The sequence below is a fragment of the Schistocerca cancellata genome, chromosome 3 (genome assembly GCF_023864275.1).
Source record: "Schistocerca cancellata isolate TAMUIC-IGC-003103 chromosome 3, iqSchCanc2.1, whole genome shotgun sequence".
NCBI lineage: Eukaryota > Metazoa > Arthropoda > Insecta > Orthoptera > Acrididae > Schistocerca > Schistocerca cancellata.
In genome coordinates this window covers 850,493,974-850,514,613 of record NC_064628.1, presented here as the reverse complement: position 1 = coordinate 850,514,613, position 20,640 = coordinate 850,493,974, and the positions used below count along the sequence as shown (strand labels likewise).

At 43.1% G+C, this 20,640-nt stretch overlaps 1 protein-coding gene across 3 annotated transcripts in view; it reads right to left on the bottom strand.

The window, feature by feature from the left end:
• The window catches only part of LOC126175906 (fibronectin type III domain-containing protein 5), a 942,320-nt gene that overhangs the window by 812,527 nt on the left and 109,153 nt on the right, over positions 1–20,640 (bottom strand). For all 3 annotated transcript variants that reach the window (XM_049922970.1, XM_049922971.1, XM_049922972.1), the window contains exon 2: positions 3,027–3,130. The gene's annotated coding sequence lies outside the window, so the exon portion shown is untranslated. The remainder of the gene's footprint in view (positions 1–3,026; positions 3,131–20,640) is intronic.

Here is a 20,640-nt window from a genome sequence, read left to right as displayed (position 1 = left end):
ATATACACGTTTTAATACAACACACCATTTGCAGTGTTAAAAGAATCCATCGATGATCGTATACATTTACTCGTTACCTGTGTGAAAGTAAAAGAGACGAAACAGTGTTTTTGACATTTACAATACACACATTAAAAGTTTTCTATAAACACGATAATAAACAACACTAATTTCTAGGTTAAAAACAAGCGCTTCTAAAATTTATAAAATTTATAACTGCTAAATTGCTTTTTAGGAAACTAAATGGATCCTTTCTGAAGTGTTAGTCGGTGTACTGGAAAAAAAAAGTACTTTGCTGCTAAGACAGTTGTAACATCCACTTAGGTGGAAGTAGGCATGGAAATTCGTTGAACAATTTCAACCACACTTGGTAAGTTACTTACTATATGCGCAAAAATTGTTTTGATAATGTGGGCGTGGTAAAGGGGGGAAATACAGAAACTTTCGAAAAAAGAAATTTAGTGTTATAGTCTGCAGACAATACTTCTGCACCATTCTTGCGGAGGTCAGAGATCGATTAAAATAGGCAACTACAACAATGTTACACGGTTTGGAATTTTATAGAAATGAATATACATCTGCAGATCATTCGAGAAGAACTAAACAGCCAAGAAGCGATTCTATCAGAAATTAATTACTTCTGACTTCTGCAGAAAGTTGTCTCCTGTTCTTCTCGATCTAATACCGGAAACAGTGAAGAACTTGGGTGTATGTTTTGGACGAGCACTGACCTGGACAGAAAATAGATCCCCATATGCAGGAAAACTTCCACTTTTCTCTATGACCTCCAGAAGCTTCGGAACCCATTTCCACAGGATGTGAAGTGTAAACTTGAGGAAACTTCACTATTGCTAAGTACTCCAGTACTGTGCGAGTAGTGAAAGCTCTACACTGAGGCCATAAATTGTGGGAGACCTGCTAATATACTGTTGAGCCTCCTTTAGCCCTGCGTAATGCAGCAACCTGATGTGGCATCGGCACAACAAATCGTTGGAAGTCCCCTGCAGAAATATTGAGCCATGCTACCTCTATAGCCGTCCACAATTGCGAAAATGTTGTCGCTGCAGGATTTTGTGCAGGATCTTGACTTCTCGATTACGTCTCCTTAATGTTCGATGGGATTCGTGTTGAGCAATCCGGGTGGCCTAATCATTCGCTCAAGTAGTCCAGGATGTTTTTCAAACCCATTGCGAACAATTGTGGCCCGGTCACATGGCACATTGCCATGGGAACATGAAGTCGATGAATGACTGAAAATGGTCTCCAATAGCCGAACATTACCATTTGCAGTCAATCATCGGTTCAGCGGTATCAGAGGATGCAGTCCATTCCATGCAAACACAGCCCACACTATTGTGGAGCCACTACTAGCTTGCGCAATGCCTTGTTAGCAGTTTGGGTTCATGGCTTTGTTGGGTCTGCGCCAGACTCTAACCCTACCATCAGCTCTTACCAACTGATGTCGAGGCTCATCTGAACAGGCCACGGTTTTCCAGTCATCTAGGGTCCAACCGATATGGCCACGAATCCAGGAGAGGCGCTACAGGCGATGTCGTGTAGTTAGCAAAGGCCCCCGTGCCCTAGCCCATTAACCCCACATTATGCCGGACTGTCCTAACGGAAACTTCCGTCGTACGTCATTGATATCTGCGATTATTTCACGAAGTCTTGCTTGTCTGTTAGCACTGACGACTTCAGGGAAACGCCACTGCTCTCGGTCGCTAAGTAAAGGCAGTCGGCCACAGCGTTGTCCAAGGTGGAAGGTAATGCCTGAAATTTTCTATTCTCGGCACACTATGGATCTCAGAATAATGAATTCTCTATTGATTTCCGAAATGGAATGTTCCGTATGTCTGGAGCAACTAGCATTCCGCGTTCAAAGTCTGTCATTTCCCGTCGTGAACCTTTTCACATGAAATGGATGAGCATAAATGACAACTAACTCTGTATGTGATTCTACCACCATCTGTGTATGTGCATATCACTATCCCATGACTTTTGTCACCTTAGTGTATACGATTTGATCTAATGTGATCACTCGTGTGCATTACATATGCAACACCCGACTATTTCACCATGTCACTGTTTCATTCACACAGTTTTGTTGGTTGTCTACCACATGTTACACCACCCACGCTTCAGCCCGCATACACCTCATTACCTCGCGTCAAAGATTAAGTAACTGTCATTTTTATCGTAATCGAAACACAAGATGACAGTTATCTAAAATGCTAGCTGTGCGCATCCAGAAAACAAAAACATTCACAAATATCTTCGCAGCCACTGCTGTCTCTCTGGAACAAATTGTCCTGCATTCTGCGCACAATTCTGTGCGTTCTTGCATTTGAGATGAAGGTGAAGCATTTCCTTTTGTCAGCCTCACAACTTTTTTTTCCAATAAACTGAGGTATATTCCTGGTTTCCCTCTTTAAAATATTAAATCAAATGCTGCCGTTTTTTCCCAGTTACGCATCTTTATATTTTCATTTATCATTCAGCCATGCCACTTTCTTTCTCTCTGCTTCGATTATTCGAGTTCTGTCAGCTTTCTTTACCTCATCCTTCCCTTCTGTCACGTCCATTGCTGCTTACGCTCACATTTTAAACACACTTGCCTATAATTTGTCTGTTATTCTATTTTCCATGAATGATAGTAAACTGTGTTTTCTTTTTCCCTCTACCCTTCGTAGTATAGGGGAAATGCCTGTTCCGGTGATTCATCTGCGCTATTTACGTGATAGCAATTTCTAAATGTTTGATTCTATATCTACGTACAACATACCTGTCGTAATGAATGTTATGTAAAAAATGTAGAATGCCTGGTGGTCCTAATTTTGCCAGGATAAGGAAATATATAAACAGAAAATAAATAAATAAATATGTTCTGCGAAATCAGAATAACTAGGTAAGTTGGTAACACCCAGTGTTCAACGAAAAGCCGCATAAACGCTGAAATCTCCACCTGTAATGTCACACCCTCTTCAGCTCAGACACTTGCTGCTACGGAGAGAAGGGAAGTTGCCTACCTTGTAATGCGCACAGCTAGCTGGCAGAACCATACAGCGGTGGTTGGGGTGTCATCGCTCGTCTCAATGGTGGACACGGGGCATCCTCACTGCAGACACCAAACCTAGAAACACAAATGCCACCTCATTACTCAGAATGTTTACCTTGCGGTTAGGGCGAGCCGATGTTTCAGTGCTGCCTTGATCAACGCTGAGTGGTACAAACTATAAACTGTCCTTTCTGCATCCATTAATTTGTTATCTGGAAGAAATCAATATCTGCTAAGTTCTCCATCGTACTACTTCATCGAATTAAGCAGTTTACTATAAAATCAAGTTACACAAAATATATTCCAATTACAGCAGTTTATTGGTATCTTTTTTCACACCACATTATTGTTATTATTATTATTATTGTTATTATTTTACAACAGACAAATATTATTTGCATAACATTTGCTTATATTAATTTTACTTTTCAGTTCTGAAAGAAAATCACCACAAAGAATAAATCGTTTTTCACTATCTGATAGCGTGAGTTGTATATTCTGCAGTTGCTGTAAAGTCCAGGAAATTGCAACGGCTTGGAGATGGCATGCAACAAAAGTCAAAATGACGCGAAGTGCACCACATGAAGGAATGTACAATAGTTAGTAGAAATTGGATCATCTATAACAACATCGATGCGCGAATCATACAACTTCCACCGTCATATCTCGGCGAAGGATCTTCTCGAATTTGAACAAATTCTGAGCCTAAGTAAAATTACGAGAGAATCGAAAGCTTCCATTCACCCACTCGTCGACCATTCCGGTGTGGCGACAGAGGACAGCAAAAGGAAAACTGAAATGTCAAATTTCGTTTTTCTTTTAAAAAACCATTCACTCAGCACGATCGTACAAACGCACTGACTCCTGTGTGGAGGACACATGCACAGGTATCTTGAACTTGAGAAGGAAATGAAAGAGTTCAGAACAAATACGTCACCCCGTCCGCAAGAAATCCCGATTGGTCATTGGCCCATTACCTGCCTCACATTTGCCGCGACTCTCTCGTCCTACGCAGAGTTCCAAAGAGTGCGAAAGAGAGCAGGTGACTCCTATGCAAGAAGGGTAAAAGAAGGGACCGACAAAATGACAGACCAATATCCTTAATATTAGTTGAGAATATTTTAAGCGCAATTATAATAAATTACTCGAGACGGAAAAACTTCTTTCCAGAAATCAGCACATAGTTAGAAGGCACCACTCTTATGGAACGATCTTGCCGTTTTCTCACATGATATTCTGCGGACCATGGATAGGGTGATAGGCAGATTTTACATTTCTAGATTTCCAGAAAGCGTTTTACAGGACGCCGCACTCAGAATGTTAATGAAGGACTGAGCATACGGAATAAATTCTGAGGCTTTTTAAGTAACAGAACCCAGAACGTTCTCCTAAAAGATGAGGGTGCATCAGAGACAAGGGTATCGTCATGAATGCCCTAGGGAAAAATGGTAGGACCGTACTTGTTGTTACGGCGTAAAGTCGAAGCGTCGGCAAGCCAGTCGGGAACGATAGAAAAGAGATCGCTGTGAGAAGACGTCATGCTCCTCGTATGGTTCTCAATGGTTTCGTCAAAAGGAAATTAAAGGAGGTCTTTAGTTTTATGCTGCCTTATTCCCCGAAAAGCAGAGTATGCTAATACTGTTACATCCCATTAAGGAACCATTGGACATTACTAGGAGAGAATGAATTAAATATAATAAATGAGTATTGAATTAGATATTTACTGAATTTACTGCAAGTTTCAGTGTCTTCAATCACTTTTTATTTAATGGCAAGATGCTTCATCAAGAGCAAGGCCTAGCAATGCGTAGTTTCTCTTAGGTAGTCTAGCAGACTCTTTCAACAAGGTGTCTTTGTAAGAGGTCCGAGCAGATGTAATTTCGATGTATTGCTCATGCGCTGCCTGCGATATGCAAGGTTTAAGAGAATCGCTGACCAGAGAGCAGTGTTGACTTAGTAGGAACTGTGTAGCTGTAGCAGTAAGTTGTTGCTAGTGGCTAGTCTGCAGTCTGCTCTGGTCTGGAATAGTGTATCGTGTTGGCTGGGCCGGTCGCGTTGCAGCGATGCCGGAGCCTGAGTATTATTATATAAGGTAAAAAGCAGCCTCGCGCATATCTAGTAATGTTATCTGAACTCCCATGTAAATGTTTTAAAAATGTCCTAATAATAATCTTTGTCATATAAAGTAATTTTTTTAACAAGCATTCATTTCAGTTTAAAGAATTTACTAATTTCTCCAATCCATGATCATTCCGATTGTTGCAAAAAAAATCACTTGTTTCCTTTCATAAATGACAAATCTATCGGCCAGCATTGCACAGAGCTGTGCCGGAAAAATTTATTGTAAGAGCAGATATATTTGGCAATTTTATTGAGGTAAGAATTTTTCCTTTTTTTATTCAGAATGGTCTTACAGGGCCGTGACGCAGGACTGCTGTCGTCCAAAATTTACCAGGTTACTGAATTTATGTTTTTATTACGAGGTTTAGGAATTTTTCTGTTTCGAGCTTACATTAAATGAGAAAAGAATTTTGTGGGTGCATTAAATGGGAAACAAATTTTGTGTCGAGGTTAAATGTGAATGAATTTCTGTAGGGAGGTTATAAATGGGAACCAATTTTGTTCTGAGTTTACACTAAAATTAGAATCATATTCACATTATTATTATTTATACAATTTTGTGGGGAGGTTACATCTTGTGTAATGAGCCGTGCGTGGCTCGTGTTCCCACCATCATGTATTTTACTCCCTGTTTTTAACGTAATTCCACCCCACTACGTTAATTTAAATTACTACTGTCACTCAGTTGCTGCTTTGCCTGACCGTGACCGGCCCTAGCAGCGCGTATCGATATATCCCCACTCGTAGTATCTTTGCTCGACTGCTATTACTTCCCGGTCGTTGTCTGTCGTAAGGGGAGTTCGGGTCGCGTGTTCGGGCTGCCAGTCACTTGTAACGCGTCTGGAGCGCAGTCCGGACCTGCTAGTCGGGGAGTTGCAATGCGGCACTAGCGCAGCCAGGTTGGAGCAGTAGTGAGGTCTGCGAAGACATGGGTCGCCCAACCACTGCTGCCACGCATCACTTGAGCCGGGCCACGGTCTTGGTGGATCGTCGTCTGTCTTCCTACTGGACGATGCGCTTTGGCTCGCCGATCTTTCTTGAGTCGGCTGTGTGTGTGTGTGTGTGTGTGTGTGTGTGTGTGCGTGCGCGCGTTGACTCCCGATTTGTCTTCATGTTGTCGGCATTCTGAGGGGAGTCGGTTGATTGCTGCCGGACCAGGGAAGTTGTCTCCGCGCGGTGCAGTCGGCTGGGTCCGCTGGCGGTCCCTGCGCAGTGTCGGAGCGTGTGTGGAGCTGTCCGATCGCTACGAGCTTCGTGGTTCACCAAGCCAGGACGTCAAAGTTTAGTAGTGGTTTCAACTACCCAAGCGACGTCCATTCATATTGTGTGGTTCGTTTCGGTGGTTCGCTATTGGGGAGGTTTTCCTATGAGCACCATCGAGTTTTTCTATTACTGAAATTTTGCCGCCATGAGGTGCAATTAACTGTATTGGTTGAGTACAATTCAAGTGCACCAGCGGCGTTTTCTGCCTTGTGGCCGTTAGTGTTCCGGTTATCTGCCCTGGCCACACACGTAATTTCAGGCAGCGTCCTTTCCTCACCTGTTGTCGCTGTCCATCATGGTGTGTAGTTTTGACAGCATAATACATATTTCATTGTGGATAATCACGTTCGTAACTTTTTTGTGTTTGAGTTCTCATGTACCGTTTGGTGGCAAGCAAGTGGTTTTGTCGGTCGGTCCGTGGCTTTCCCCTGGTTGGATTCCGATGGATCAAGTGTAGTTTGGCTCACCATCTGTCTCACCTAAGTGAATGAGTGCGGACCGACCTCCCTGGAGGCTTCTGAATGCCGTTTTATTTATTGTCCTACTCACCGGTGTTTAATTGTCTGTTTATAATCTATCATAGCCAATGATTTAAAAAATTCTTGCTTTTATTGGATTTTTATGTATTTTTGGATTTTGGAAAATTAATTGTGGGCTTTCAGCCACTTATATCCTTAAATCCTTGTTCTAAAAAAAATACATGTTGTGGGCCTTCAGAAGTTTGTATTGCATCTTGTTTATGTTTGTCTATTCACCCTTGCCTTGAGGCTATATATATATATATATATATATATATATATATATATATATATATATATATATATACACTCCTGGAAATGGAAAAAAGAACACATTGACACCGGTGTGTCAGACCCACCATACTTGCTCCGGACACTGCGAGAGGGCTGTACAAGCAATGATCACACGCACGGCACAGCGGACACACCAGGAACCGCGGTGTTGGCCGTCGAATGGCGCTAGCTGCGCAGCATTTGTGCACCGCCGCCGTCAGTGTCAGCCAGTTTGCCGTGGCATACGGAGCTCCATCGCAGTCTTTAACACTGGTAGCATGCCGCGACAGCGTGGACTTGAACCGTATGTGCAGTTGACGGACTTTGAGCGAGGGCGTATAGTGGGCATGCGGGAGGCCGGGTGGACGTACCGCCGAATTGCTCAACACGTGGGGCGTGAGGTCTCCACAGTACATCGATGTTGTCGCCAGTGGTCGGCGGAAGGTGCACGTGCCCGTCGACCTGGGACCGGACCGCAGCGACGCACGGATGCACGCCAAGACCGTAGGATCCTACGCAGTGCCGTAGGGGACCGCACCGCCACTTCCCAGCAAATTAGGGACACTGTTGCTCCTGGGGTATCGGCGAGGACCATTCGCAACCGTCTCCATGAAGCTGGGCTACGGTCCCGCACACCGTTAGGCCGTCTTCCGCTCACGCCCCAACATCGTGCAGCCCGCCTCCAGTGGTGTCGCGACAGGCGTGAATGGAGGGACGAATGGAGACGTGTCGTCTTCAGCGATGAGAGTCGCTTCTGCCTTGGTGCCAATGATGGTCGTATGCGTGTTTGGCGCCGTGCAGGTGAGCGCCACAATCAGCGATCTCCTACACTGGCCGTACATCACTGGTGATCGTCGAGGGGACACTGAATACTGCACGGTACATCCAAACCGTCATCGAACCCATCGTTCTACCATTCCTAGACCGGCAAGGGAACTTGCTGTCCCAACAGGACAATGCACGTCCGCATGTATCCCGTGCCACCCAACGTGCTCTAGAAGGTGTAAGTCAACTACCCTGGCCAGCAAGATCTCCGGATCTGTCCCCCATTGAGCATGTTTGGGACTGGATGAAGGGTCGTCTCACGCGTTCTGCACGTCTAGCACGAACGCTGGTCCAACTGAGTCGCCAGGTGGAAATGGCATGGCAAGCCGTTCCACAGGACTACATCCAGCATCTCTACGATCGTCTCCATGGGAGAATAGCAGCCTGCATTGCTGCGAAAGGTGGATATACACTGTACTAGTGCCGACATTGTGCATGCTCTGTTGCCTGTGTCTATGTGCCTGTGGTTCTGTCAGTGTGATCATGTGATGTATCTGACCCCAGGAATGTGTCAATAAAGTTTCCCCTTCCTGGGACAATGAATTCACGGTGTTCTTATTTCAATTTCCAGGAGTGTATATATATATATATATGTATGTATGTATGTGTGTGTGTGTGTGTGAATTATTTTATTTGCAATTTTAACTGCATGTTTTTATCAGTTGAGATTTATCTTGTTGCTTTAAGATTTCTTGTTTGGAGTCCTTCAGCCGTGAAATAATTGCCTTTTTAAAACTGGTAGTTCTAAACGTTCGGCTATGTGCCGTTTTGGTTTTTAAAGATTTATTAAATTACAATAAATTATAATTTTGAGTGAACCTGGCCGACACCTTATTTGGCCGTTTCCACAGTCCTAATCACCTGTTCTGCCCAGCTGTTCTAGCGGGCGTTTCATGTAAGGCGAAATTCCTCTCAAGTATAAATTCCTCAGCATAAATTCTTTTTTAAAACGGCACATACTTTTTGCTGTGGTTTCAAATTGTTTGTTGCTTCTTTTCAGACTAGTGCTGGTTCTGCGTACAGAATCATTATGAATGTGTTCTTATGTCAAGGATCCGAACAGAACTAACGCTGTCTGACTGCATTCATCATCCTAGTACAGACCCAACACAAGGAGTGCTGGAATGTTCTGTCATCGGGTTCACAGCACGACCTCCTCTGGTTGGCGTGGCCGGTCTGTGGGACAGTAGTCGCTACATTTCTGACTTTTGAGTTCCCCAGGCTGTGATTTTACCAGAAATCTCCGTGACATCGTCTGGCAATATGGTAAGAACGCATATTGTCCGTACAGTCCTAAACTACCCCGACACAGAGGGTGATAGACAGCTGTCTCAACCCCATTAAAAACATACACTGATGAATCAAAACATTCAGTTGTGCGACTGGATTCGTGATTTCCAGTCAGGAAGGTCGCAGTTCGTAGTAATAGACGGCAAATCATCGAGTAAAACTGAAGTGATATCAGGTGTTCGCCAGGGAAGCGTCCTGGGACCTCTGCTGTTTCTGATCTATATAAATGACCTGGGTGACAATCTGAGCAGTTCTCTAAGGTTGTTCACACATGACGCTGTAATTTACCGTCTAGTAAGGTCATCCGAAGACCAGTATCAGTTGCAAAGCGATTTAGAAAAGATTGCTGTATGGTGTGGCAGGTGGCAGTTGACGCTAAATAACGAAAAGTGTGAGGTGATCCACATGAGTTCCAAAAGAAATCCGTTGGAATTCGATTACTCGATAAATAGTACAATTCTCAAGGCTGTCAATTCAACTAAGTACCTGGGTGTTAAAATTACGAACAACTTCAGTTGGAAAGACCACACAGATAATATTGTGGGGAAGGCGAGCCAAAGGTTGCGTTTCATTGACAGGACATTTACAAGATGCAACAAGTGCACTAAAGAAGCTTACACTACACTCGGTCGTCCTCTGTTAGAATATTGCTGCGCGGTGTGGGATCCTTACCAGGTGGGATTGACGAAGGATATCGAAAGGGTGCAAAAAAAGGGCAGCTCGTTTTGTATTATCATATAATAGGGGAGAGAGTGTGGCTGATATGATACGCGAGTTGGGATGGAAGTCATTAAAGCAAAGACGTTTTTCGGCGCGGCGAGATCTATTTACGAAATTTCAGTCACCAACTTTCTCTTCCGAATGCGAAAATATTTTGTTGAGCCCAACCTACATAGGTAGGAATGATCATCAAAATAAAATAAGAGAAATCAGAGCTCGAAGAGAAAGGTTTAGGTGTTCGGGAGTGGAATGGTAGGGAGATAGTATGATTGTGGTTCGATGAACCCTCTGCCAAGCACTTAAATGTGAATTGCAGAGTAATCATGTAGATGTAGATGTAGATGTATGACCACCTGCTTGACAGATTGTTTGTCCATCTTTAAAACGAAATACATCACTGATTCTGCGTAGCAGGGATTCGACAATTTTTGACAGGTTTGTGAAGGTATGTGGCATTATATGTCTACGCGCAGGTCATGTAATTCGCGTAAATAAAGTGCCGCTAATTTGTGTACGCGCTAATGGCGCCCGACAGGAACACATGGGTTTCATAGGATTTACATCAGGCAAATCTGGTAACCGGGTCATCAACGTAAGTTCACTATAATGCTCCTCGAACCACTGCAGTACGGTTCTGGCTCCCAGACACGGACGAGTGGTTATAATACTGAAAAATGACATCGCCGCCGGGGAAGGCATCGAGCGTGAAGGGATGCAGGTGGTTCGCAACTGTCAGTGTCTCTTCGATTACTGTCACATGTATCACGCAAGCGAAGCAGAATGTTTCCTGTAGCACAAAACCATTCCCACCAGCCTGCGTCCGTGGCGCACTCCACGTTTCGAGCCGCCGTCCACCTCGATGACCATCGACCTAGTGTACCAAAATGTGTCACTCGAAGAGCCGGCAAGTCTCCATTGGTCGACGACCGATTGCAGATGTCCCGCGCTAACTGCAGTGTAATTACTGGTGTCGCCGGGTCAACTTGCCAACACGTAGGGATGGCCTGCTGCGGAGCTCCAAGTTCAACAATGTGCTCCGAAACTCTCGTGCTTGCACCAGCACTGTGCTCTTTCGGCAGGGATGTCACTGGTCACCATCTATCCTACCTATTTTACAGAGCAGACAATTCTCCGAACCCACGTTCTGCGAAGAGTCGTGGACGCGAAACTATTTAACGCCTAAAGGTAGTTTCACTGTCTTTCTATCTCTTCCCGTAGATGCTCACGACAGTTAGCACGTGAAAATACGACCAGCTTCGCCGTTTTCGAGATACTCGTCGTTCACAGGCTCTGCGCAATAATAATGCGTCCTTTGTCAAAGTCGCTTATCTCCATTGATTTCCTCATTCGCAGTCCATACCTTCGCTAGGCTGATGTCTGCTCCGCTAACATACATTTTTTTACCGCGAAACGTGTCCACAACGCCACCAGACTGGATCCAGCGTCACGGTGGGTAGCGGTCAAACGTTTTGGATTATCAGTGTATAGTCATGGACCGACTCGAGACCAGTACGCTTCCACTCGCCAGCCGCTTGATGATCTCTGCCACAAGAATGAAGCAGCATGTAATGATGTATCCGTATTTGTCATCCAAGCTCCTTCTGACTTGCTGTCCAACCGGGTCAGAGCAGTTGTTGCTGCCAGAGGTGGCAGCACTGTGTACTAAGTATCGCTCCCTGTAAACTGCCAAACCAACAACAGATTTAAACATGTATTCTGCCCACAGTTTCGTGTACGAATAGTAACTAAAATTTAGTTATTTGCTATCCTTGACGCTGCAGTTTTAGTAGCCAGAATTGTATTTGAAAATAGCAGTTCTTCGCATCATACATTTATTTCAACAGCACAGGAAGTCATAGGAAAATTTATGTAACGACACTCATAAGTTAATGCAAGTCTGCGACAGCTCCTATTCCAATTAGACGCCTAAACTCAACACAAACGAAAGGAAGGTTTGGCATTTTATAATAATGATTTTGTAGAATCTTTATTAGCGAAGATCTCATGTAGGAAAATAGATAACTATGTAGCGGTTGTTGGCTGTTGTAGACAATGGCGTGAACACTAATTAAGGATAATTTGCAGACATGTGACAAAACAATTAGTTCCGTCGACTATTTCTTTCTTTCCCTGCAAGCAGTGAGGTTTGTCATTTACTAACCTGTCGGCTGCTGTCCCGACTGTGGCTGGCAAAACCGGACTAATTCTCTTCTAACAGGGGTTCAACTGATGGTTAATTAACAGAGCCAGTAGGACAACAGAGGGAAGCTACAGACTAATGTGCCAGTTTTGGTAAAATCTACTACATTGTACCTTCAATAACATAAAAGAAATTGGCAACGTGGCCAGATACACGAATGTAACTATAGATTTATAGTCGGTGCAGGACCAGAATATAAAATATAATAATATAATAATCATATAAAATAGAATAATATAAAATTTGTTTGAAAAACCTTACATTTAGAATAATCCAGCTTTTTTAACTATGAGAGAGTGCGAGGAGAGAAAACACGAACTTTGTTCACTAGCGTGAACTGTAACTGAAGCCCGGGCAGAGTACTTCAAACAACTAATCTCGTATCATCTTAAACAGTGCCCGATCTGTTCAGTATAGAATAGTTGGCGCCATAACTACGAAAGCTACTGAATATGAGTCGGATATGAATTTAACTATCTGCCATTACGCGAGCGAAACGGCCCATGGCGTCAAACGGTGCACAAACCATGCTCACCGACGCTGAGTTGGAGGCTGCCCCCGAACTCGCGACCGTCGTAGCTGCTCGCTTCCGTTTAGCTTGAGAAGCCAGTCGCAACTGGAGTCATGGCTTCTCTCGTCACTTTTGTGGCTGAGGAGCCCTCGACACAGGAAGCTTCTGCGGACTAGAAGAGGGCCGCATAGCCAACTACAGCTACCGTTAGCATCCCTCTGCAGCTGCCTGGTACCACGGCTCAGGGGTTCGCAATGCTGAAGAGGCGGCAGCTTCCGCAGTAACGCCGGGAACTATCGTGTCCTTCCGTGGCAAGTACCGTGACCTGAATTTGAAACTAACGGTTGGCTAGCCTCTGCCAGTATTGGCCATTTGCGATATTGTAGAATTAATCAAATTAGGACCCAGAAAATTCGTCTGCCCTCACGAGACCATAGCCTGGTGGCTAGGCAAGCCGACGGTGATCTCAAACCGCGGGGAAAATTACATTGAAGAGTCAAAGAAACTGGTACACCTGCCTAATGTCCTGTAGGGCCCGGCGAGCACGCAGAAGTGCCGCAACACGACGTGGCATGGATTCGACTCTTGTCTGAAGTAGTGCTGGAGGGAACTGACACCATGAATCGTGCAGGGCTGCCCACAAATCCCTAAGATTACTATCGGTCGGAGATATCTTCTGAACAGCACGTTTCAAGGCATCCCAGATATGCTCAATAATGTTCATGTCTGGGGAGTTTGGTGACCTGCGGAAGTGTTTAGAATGTTGCTGGAGCCACTCTGTAGCAATTTTGGACATGTGGGGTGTCGCATTGTACAGCTGGAATTTCCCAAGTCCGCCGAAATATACAATGGACATGAATGGATGCAGGTGATCGGACAGGATGCTTAGTACGAGTTACCTGTCAAGAGTCGAATCTAGACGTATCAGGGGCCTGTATCATTCTAACTGTACACGCGCACACCATTGCAGAGCCTTCACCACCTTGAACAGACTTCTGGTAACATGCTGGATCCATAGATTCATGAGGTTGTCTCCATGCCCGTACATGTCCATCCGCTCCATATAATTTGAAACGAGACTTATCCGACCAGGCAACATGGTTCCAGTCATCAACAGTCCAATGTCGGTGCTGAAGGGGCAAGACGAGGCGTAAAGTTTCGTGTCGTGCAGTCATCAAGGGTACACGAGATGGCCTTCGGCCCCGGAAGCCCATATCAATGATGTTTCGTTGACACTTGTTGATGGCCCAACATCGAAATCTGCAGTGATTTGCGGAAGGGTTGCATTTCTGTCGCATTGAATGCTTATCTGCAGTCGTCGTTGGTCCCGTTTTTGCACGACCTTTTCCCAGCCGCAGCGATGTCGGAGATTTGATGTTTTACCGTATTTCTGACATTCATGATACACTCGTGAAATGGTCGTACGGGAAAATCCCCACATCATCGCTACCTCGGAGATGATCTGTATCATCCCTCGGGCGCCCGTTATAACCTCACGTTCAAACTCAGATAAATCTTGATAACCTGCCATTGTAGCAGCAATAACCGATCGAACAACTGCGCCAGACACTCGTTGTCTTACATAGGAGTTGCTGATAGCAGCGCCGTATTCTGCCTGTATACATATCTCTGTACTTGAATTCGCATGCCTATACCAGTTTCTTTGGTACTTTAGTGTATTTCGATAAAGGATACTTGAAAATTAATTACGACGCCTTTTAAAATAACAGTATGACCAACTCCAGATGCATATCAAACAAAAGATAATTTTCCGAATAACCTGAATCTAATGCCACATTTACTTATTGCTGTCTCCCTTTCTCGCTGAACCGGACCACGCAGTAGTAGAGACTAGTGACAGGTCTTGTGGCCAGTCGCCTAAAAGTCTGCACTTTACATTTAATTTCGATCGTTTCCGGTCGTCTTCAGATCTCAATATAAACCGGAAACGGTCGAAGACAGTTACCCATATCCTATAAGCGATCTCGGCTAATAAGAATTTTACTGCAAATAAAAGTTAATTGTAATAATAGTTGACAGTTTCTACTCTGGCAATGCCAGGTAACTACAGTAGTGTTTTTGCTCTTTTTGTTCTTCTTCTGCGGCTACTGCTACAAAACATGGCCACCACCATATAAAACCGCCCTCTGATAAGAGGCCTTAGCACGAGATTGCTACAGTTCATGTTCTCTCGTGAATAGCACCATATGCAAACGCAGCCTCAGGCTACTCGTTACATTCACAGCGTAATCACACCCTTGATGAGTTCACACATGACGTGCTCGAGGCAGTTGTGGTTGCCCGTGTCCTCAAATAACAAAATTAAATGCCAGTTTGTTTTCATAAAATGTAGCTTTCTTATGATCCGTGTCCTGTATACGATGTGCTCTTGTCCGTATCTGCACACAGCAATAATCGTGTTGCAGCACCCCAGCATCTCCTGCAGATGTGTTGCTGTACCGATCGGGAAGTCAGATCTCACGTTCTTTGTAGACTTATACATTGTTACCATGATAGTCAACTATGGGTTGAACGCCGCGCTCGAATAGATATCAGCATTTTAGTTGAAAGTAAGGCACCCGTAGGGACGTATTAAAATTATCTGTGGAATAGGAGAGTGAACAACCATCGCGCCACGCCACGAAGAACAACTGTGACCAATGGGGTGTCCACGTCATCATGTTACACCTAGAGGTCATGCAACCAGGGAAGTTGCTCGACATATACACCGGAGTCAAAGTGATGTGGTGCGGACATGGAATCCAATTGACAGGTAGTGTTGAAGACTTACACCGCACAGACCGTCCACGTACGACATCCCCCCTGGATGGTCGATGTCTACGACTTTTGAATCAAAGGAACAGTGGGACGAGTGGTCGAGAGCTGAATTCGACGTTCAAAGAGGCCACAATCTCCATTCCGAGGGCCAAAGTGAATACCACGTCGTACATAAATTCAGTTACAAAAGGGGAAAGAAATAATGCAAAATGGGCGCCCCGGGATTTGCGTGGGGTTTTTGTTTTCGGACGAAACTTGAATCTGTTTGTGTCCTGATAATCGCAGACATGTTTAGAGAAAATCCGCTAATATTGAACACCTCCAACACTGTGCCCCGCTTGTGCCAGTGGAGTGGTGTGGCGTTACGGGGACCACCGCAGACCTGTAGCGATTGTTGAGGGCAACCTCACTGCTTTACGGTACAGGTACGAGATTCTTCAACCAATTGTGGGACTATATCACTAATGTTTGGTGATAGTGCTGTTCTCGTGAACACGTTCCTTCATCATGCTGGGATCACCAGAATGCAGAGACGTGCCTGCTCTCCGTACGTGAACCCAACTGTGCTATCGAGTGAAACTATATCTTTTTGGACGTCGATAACTTGCGCAGAACCGCCATTGAAGAGTGTGACAATTTGGATCAGCGTTGGCATGATGGTTTCATCGATGGTACGCCGTGGTTGATTCAATCCTGCTTCCGAGCAAAGGCACATTCCACTACGTATTGACGTTGCTTGGGAATGCTGTGAACACTCCCTCGTGGGAAACAGTTGATTTTGTCGTTATAAACTATAAGCACTCCTCAGAGCCAAATTTTGTTTTCTTTTTGTAGTGAACTTCTAATTAAATGGGTGTTGCAAAACATTTGTTGATGTGTGTATATAGCCGCCTGAAATCTTTTTTGTGTCGAAATTCGCTTCTTAAGTGCGATCTTACGCTCACTTCATACCTTTGCCTTTTATAGCTGCACTAACTATGGAGTAAATTTTCGGAGCAGTATATACAATGTACATCGCCCCTGAAAGAAGGATGACATTCACTTTGTTCTTATCTTCGACTGCAATGTTGACTTAAAGGGACAGGGGAAAATAACAATAATTTTACGAGCGCTATCGAAAGTGGGAAGCAATTACGCAATATCTCAGTGTTTATTCCCAGAAAAACAAGTTTTGGTATTTACATTCTGTCTGTTTCCCGTACCAGGTGAATACAAAAATCGTTGAGGAAATCTCCCGCTCCCTCCACCCACACGCACATACAGGCAACTGCTTACCCGCACACCCACCTCTACGCACGCTTGCTTGCCCACCTGTCATTTGCATGAAAAGTAGTTAAAAGATCATTGTAGCCGTTACGAAGCTACAAAGATCTCAAATTCTTTGCTGTAATTTTCTCTCTCTTTCATCAGACCGCTAGAATTTCCGTTTACAGCGGAGGAGTATTGTGACGACAACAATGTGAACGTACTACAGTGCGATCTAAGTTTTGCCTCTCGTATCTGTCACGCGAGAGCTCAGAGGACATTCACCGATCAAATAAAATTATCAAAAGAATATAAACTCATTTTGTATATGAACGAAGCAATTACGACCGTCTGCGTATTCTCGTATGTATACACGCTATAATTAAAAAAGCACAGGGCACGGGACAACACGTTTCCTTTGTCGGAAAGCGGGCTGAAATACGCATAAAGTACTGAATTACTGGACGAGTTAGGCCGATACCGAAATTACAGATACAAATTTTTTGAGCTCCAGGTGCCTTAAATATTGAGCACCTTGCCTGAGATTTATTGTCTCACTGCTGGTACCTGTATTTATATCAGAATAAATATTCTACTGATTCGTCTACGTTATTTGGGATCATATGTCAATTCTTCCATGAAGACGATATTGTTCATTCTCACTTTCTACATTAATGGCTACCTTATTTCGAAATTCTGGGAAAACAATGGGATTCAACAGGCTAGTTCATATAGTTGCAGTTTCCATAATATTGTAGTCTTTCGCTATGATACAGAATGAGTCAGTGTTACAATTATAGCGGACTTTATCATCTGCATCGGCTGGAGGGCGCATTGAAAATTTGGTCCAGAACGGAATTGTAAATAACCCCAAGGTTGTATGTATATCCTTCTCAAAAATATAAATTTACTCTCACAAATGTAAATCCCAAAATGACATTCTAAATGACCAAACAGAATTACTCTAAAAATGTTGCTTAGAAACTTCCATAATTTATTAACACAATATACACAAGGCAGAGTCCAGAAAAAATATAATATTGTTAATGAATAAAAGACCATATATTTCTGTTGTCATATGTAATGTGAGCATACCCAGAGTACATAGAAGTCCTACATCATGTACCTCAGTTACTCTGCTTTTATACATTCATTAAAATATGTCAAATTGGTTAACAGTGATTAAAATCTGAAATATTAATTCTTTTACATAAAATATGTAGTATTAGCGTTGTAATATCCAATATAGTTAGTTACAAGTCACTGCTGCACAGTGCACTGCATCCTAAGAAATTTCAGTTTTTAGCGATTCAGAAGCTTATATTAAAAATATTTGATGTATGCACCTAACTGACTTCAGCAGTACTTTCAGAAAATGTAAGCAAAGTGTAACTTTGACAATGAACATGAATTTGCGTGCTAGGCAAACATGTATAAAGAAAAAGCTTTTGCACCACCCTTATAAATGTGGAAAATAAGAACAATAATAAGCAGAAACGGAATTACATATAATGAATAATATATCGTAAATACACAGTTCACGAAGAGTAGTACAAAACAAGTTGTTAATTTGAACCGGGTAGCTGCAGCATTCAAATTGCAGTCGATATTTTTAGCGATGTCCAAATTGAAGAGTTAAATTTTTATCCCACGAGCTGAAGTTGGGCGAAAGCAGGAATCGCGTGTTGGTATAAATGAAAATGCTTAAAAAAGTGGCTGGTTGCTTTATTTCTTAAAGTTACGAGTAAAATGGCTAATTAATGTAAAAGAAGTAAAATCGGACAGTTTGTTTGAAACAACAACTTTTCTATTCATATTTGTAAGTTAAAATTCAAGGCAAGTTTTTGTCTCCATTGATATAGGAGATGGACTATACTCTTGTGAAATCGGAATTATCTTTTCGAAACACACTATTGTCTTTTTTCATCAATGTACACTAGATATGGCACTATCGCACAGCAGACGGATTGCAGACAACGAGCCGAAGTAACTTTCTGAATGGGATTAAGTTCTCTCGGTCACGTGCTCCAGGGATCTCATTTACAGCGTAGCGTACCGACAAAGGCGCCGTTATTCGAAAAGAACTCTGAGCTGTCAAATCTGATTACCAGAGTCTATCCGCGCTTGAAGGGGTCATTTTGTTTATTTTAATGGCAGAAGAAAGGAGTTTCGGGCTGCAGCAAGAGGAACGTCCTTTAATCATGAAAAGACAAAGCTGCGAGTGTTCCAGTTTTGTTTATTTACTTCGGAGCCGGCTGTCTACCGTCAACAGGGCTTCAAAGACAGTGGCGTGCATAAAAAACATCGGAAGTATCTTCGGAACGAAAGAGATTGTAAACCGGAAACGTAATGTTAGTTCTCAACAAGCAACCAAAGTACTGATCGTCGTGAAAACAGTAGAAGGAAGCGTCCCCTATGTTAGTTTGATGACATCTGTATTTACATTTTTTGGGCTTATGTTGCTGTGTTTACAAGTCGTGTGCTTCCAATCTTTTGCTGAACGTCGAGAAGACGATTATTTAGGGTTGAAAATATAATTTTATGAAGGCTGACTATTTCAGAACTAGAGGGCATATTTTAAGCTATGTACGAGAGCCTTCCGATAGGTAATGTTTCCAAACATTTCAGTCTGTTCTCAGTATCAGTTATTACGTGTCATGCTTATTACTCGGTCGAATTTCCCACTTTGCTGACACAAGTTGCAACCCTCTATCACTAGATAGCTCCGAACTGTATGGATATCGTTAACGTTTGCTCAAAATCACTTTGCGTTTTATGAGTTGGCAAAGTTACAGTGAGGCATGTGTAAGAATATGCTACCTAGCAGCAATACTATGAAACAAAATAGCATGGGATCACATGCTGTAAACTGTACTGAACGGTGCTGTCACCTACCAACGAAAATATGAAGTGGTTTAAGGTATTCTTTCCGGTGCAGTAATTATTTCATTATTAACAGGATAGTGGTCTACGTGTTTTTATTCACGAAGTATGAACTGTTCCACGTTTGTTTCCTTCTAATAACGTCGTTTTCCACATTCAGTCGTCAGTAAAGAAAGTTTATGCTATGGGAAAGCAGTTTCCAACATCAAAAGATGCTAATGAATCGTAAGGATAAATATCTAGCTTTCTACATTTAAAATATCATTTAGAGGGGAACTACGGGAAGAAGTTGACGTCAAAGGTAATGTACCAAAATCTCTATTATAAACCGTAGACACTGTGGTGGCAAAAATCAGTGAAAACGCATGTTGGCTTTTGCTTGTGACGAAAGGCAAGTGTTTTTCAAATACCAAGGCAGGTTGTTTAAATTACGTTCAGCTAGTTAACTATTTTCATATCATTACGGTAAGTGCAGTTTTGAGTACGTTATGTGCACTATAATATTCTTGTAAATAAATGTGTTGCCAATTTCTGATTAAAACATCAGCCACCACGCTAACTGTGTAATTAACTTGTGGAAATTAATTACTTATACTAACAGTGAATTTTATGTATTTAATGTTATTATGGTATATGAACCTAAGTGCATACGCATTCAAATGTTTTGTGCTTAAATTGATTTATGGGTTAAACTAAGGGCCGTCCAACAGTCAGCTGTAAGTGATGAAACGGCCTGTGTCTATATCTACATCTACATGGATACTCTGCAAATCACGTTTAAGTGCCTGGCAGAGGGTTCATCGAACCACCTTCACAATTCTCTATTACTCCCATCTCGTATAGCGCGCGGAAAGTGCGAACACTTCTGTCTTTTCGTACGGGCTCTGACTTCCTTTATTTTATCAGGGTGATCGTTTATCCCTATGTAGGTCGGCGTCAACAAACTATTTCCGCATTC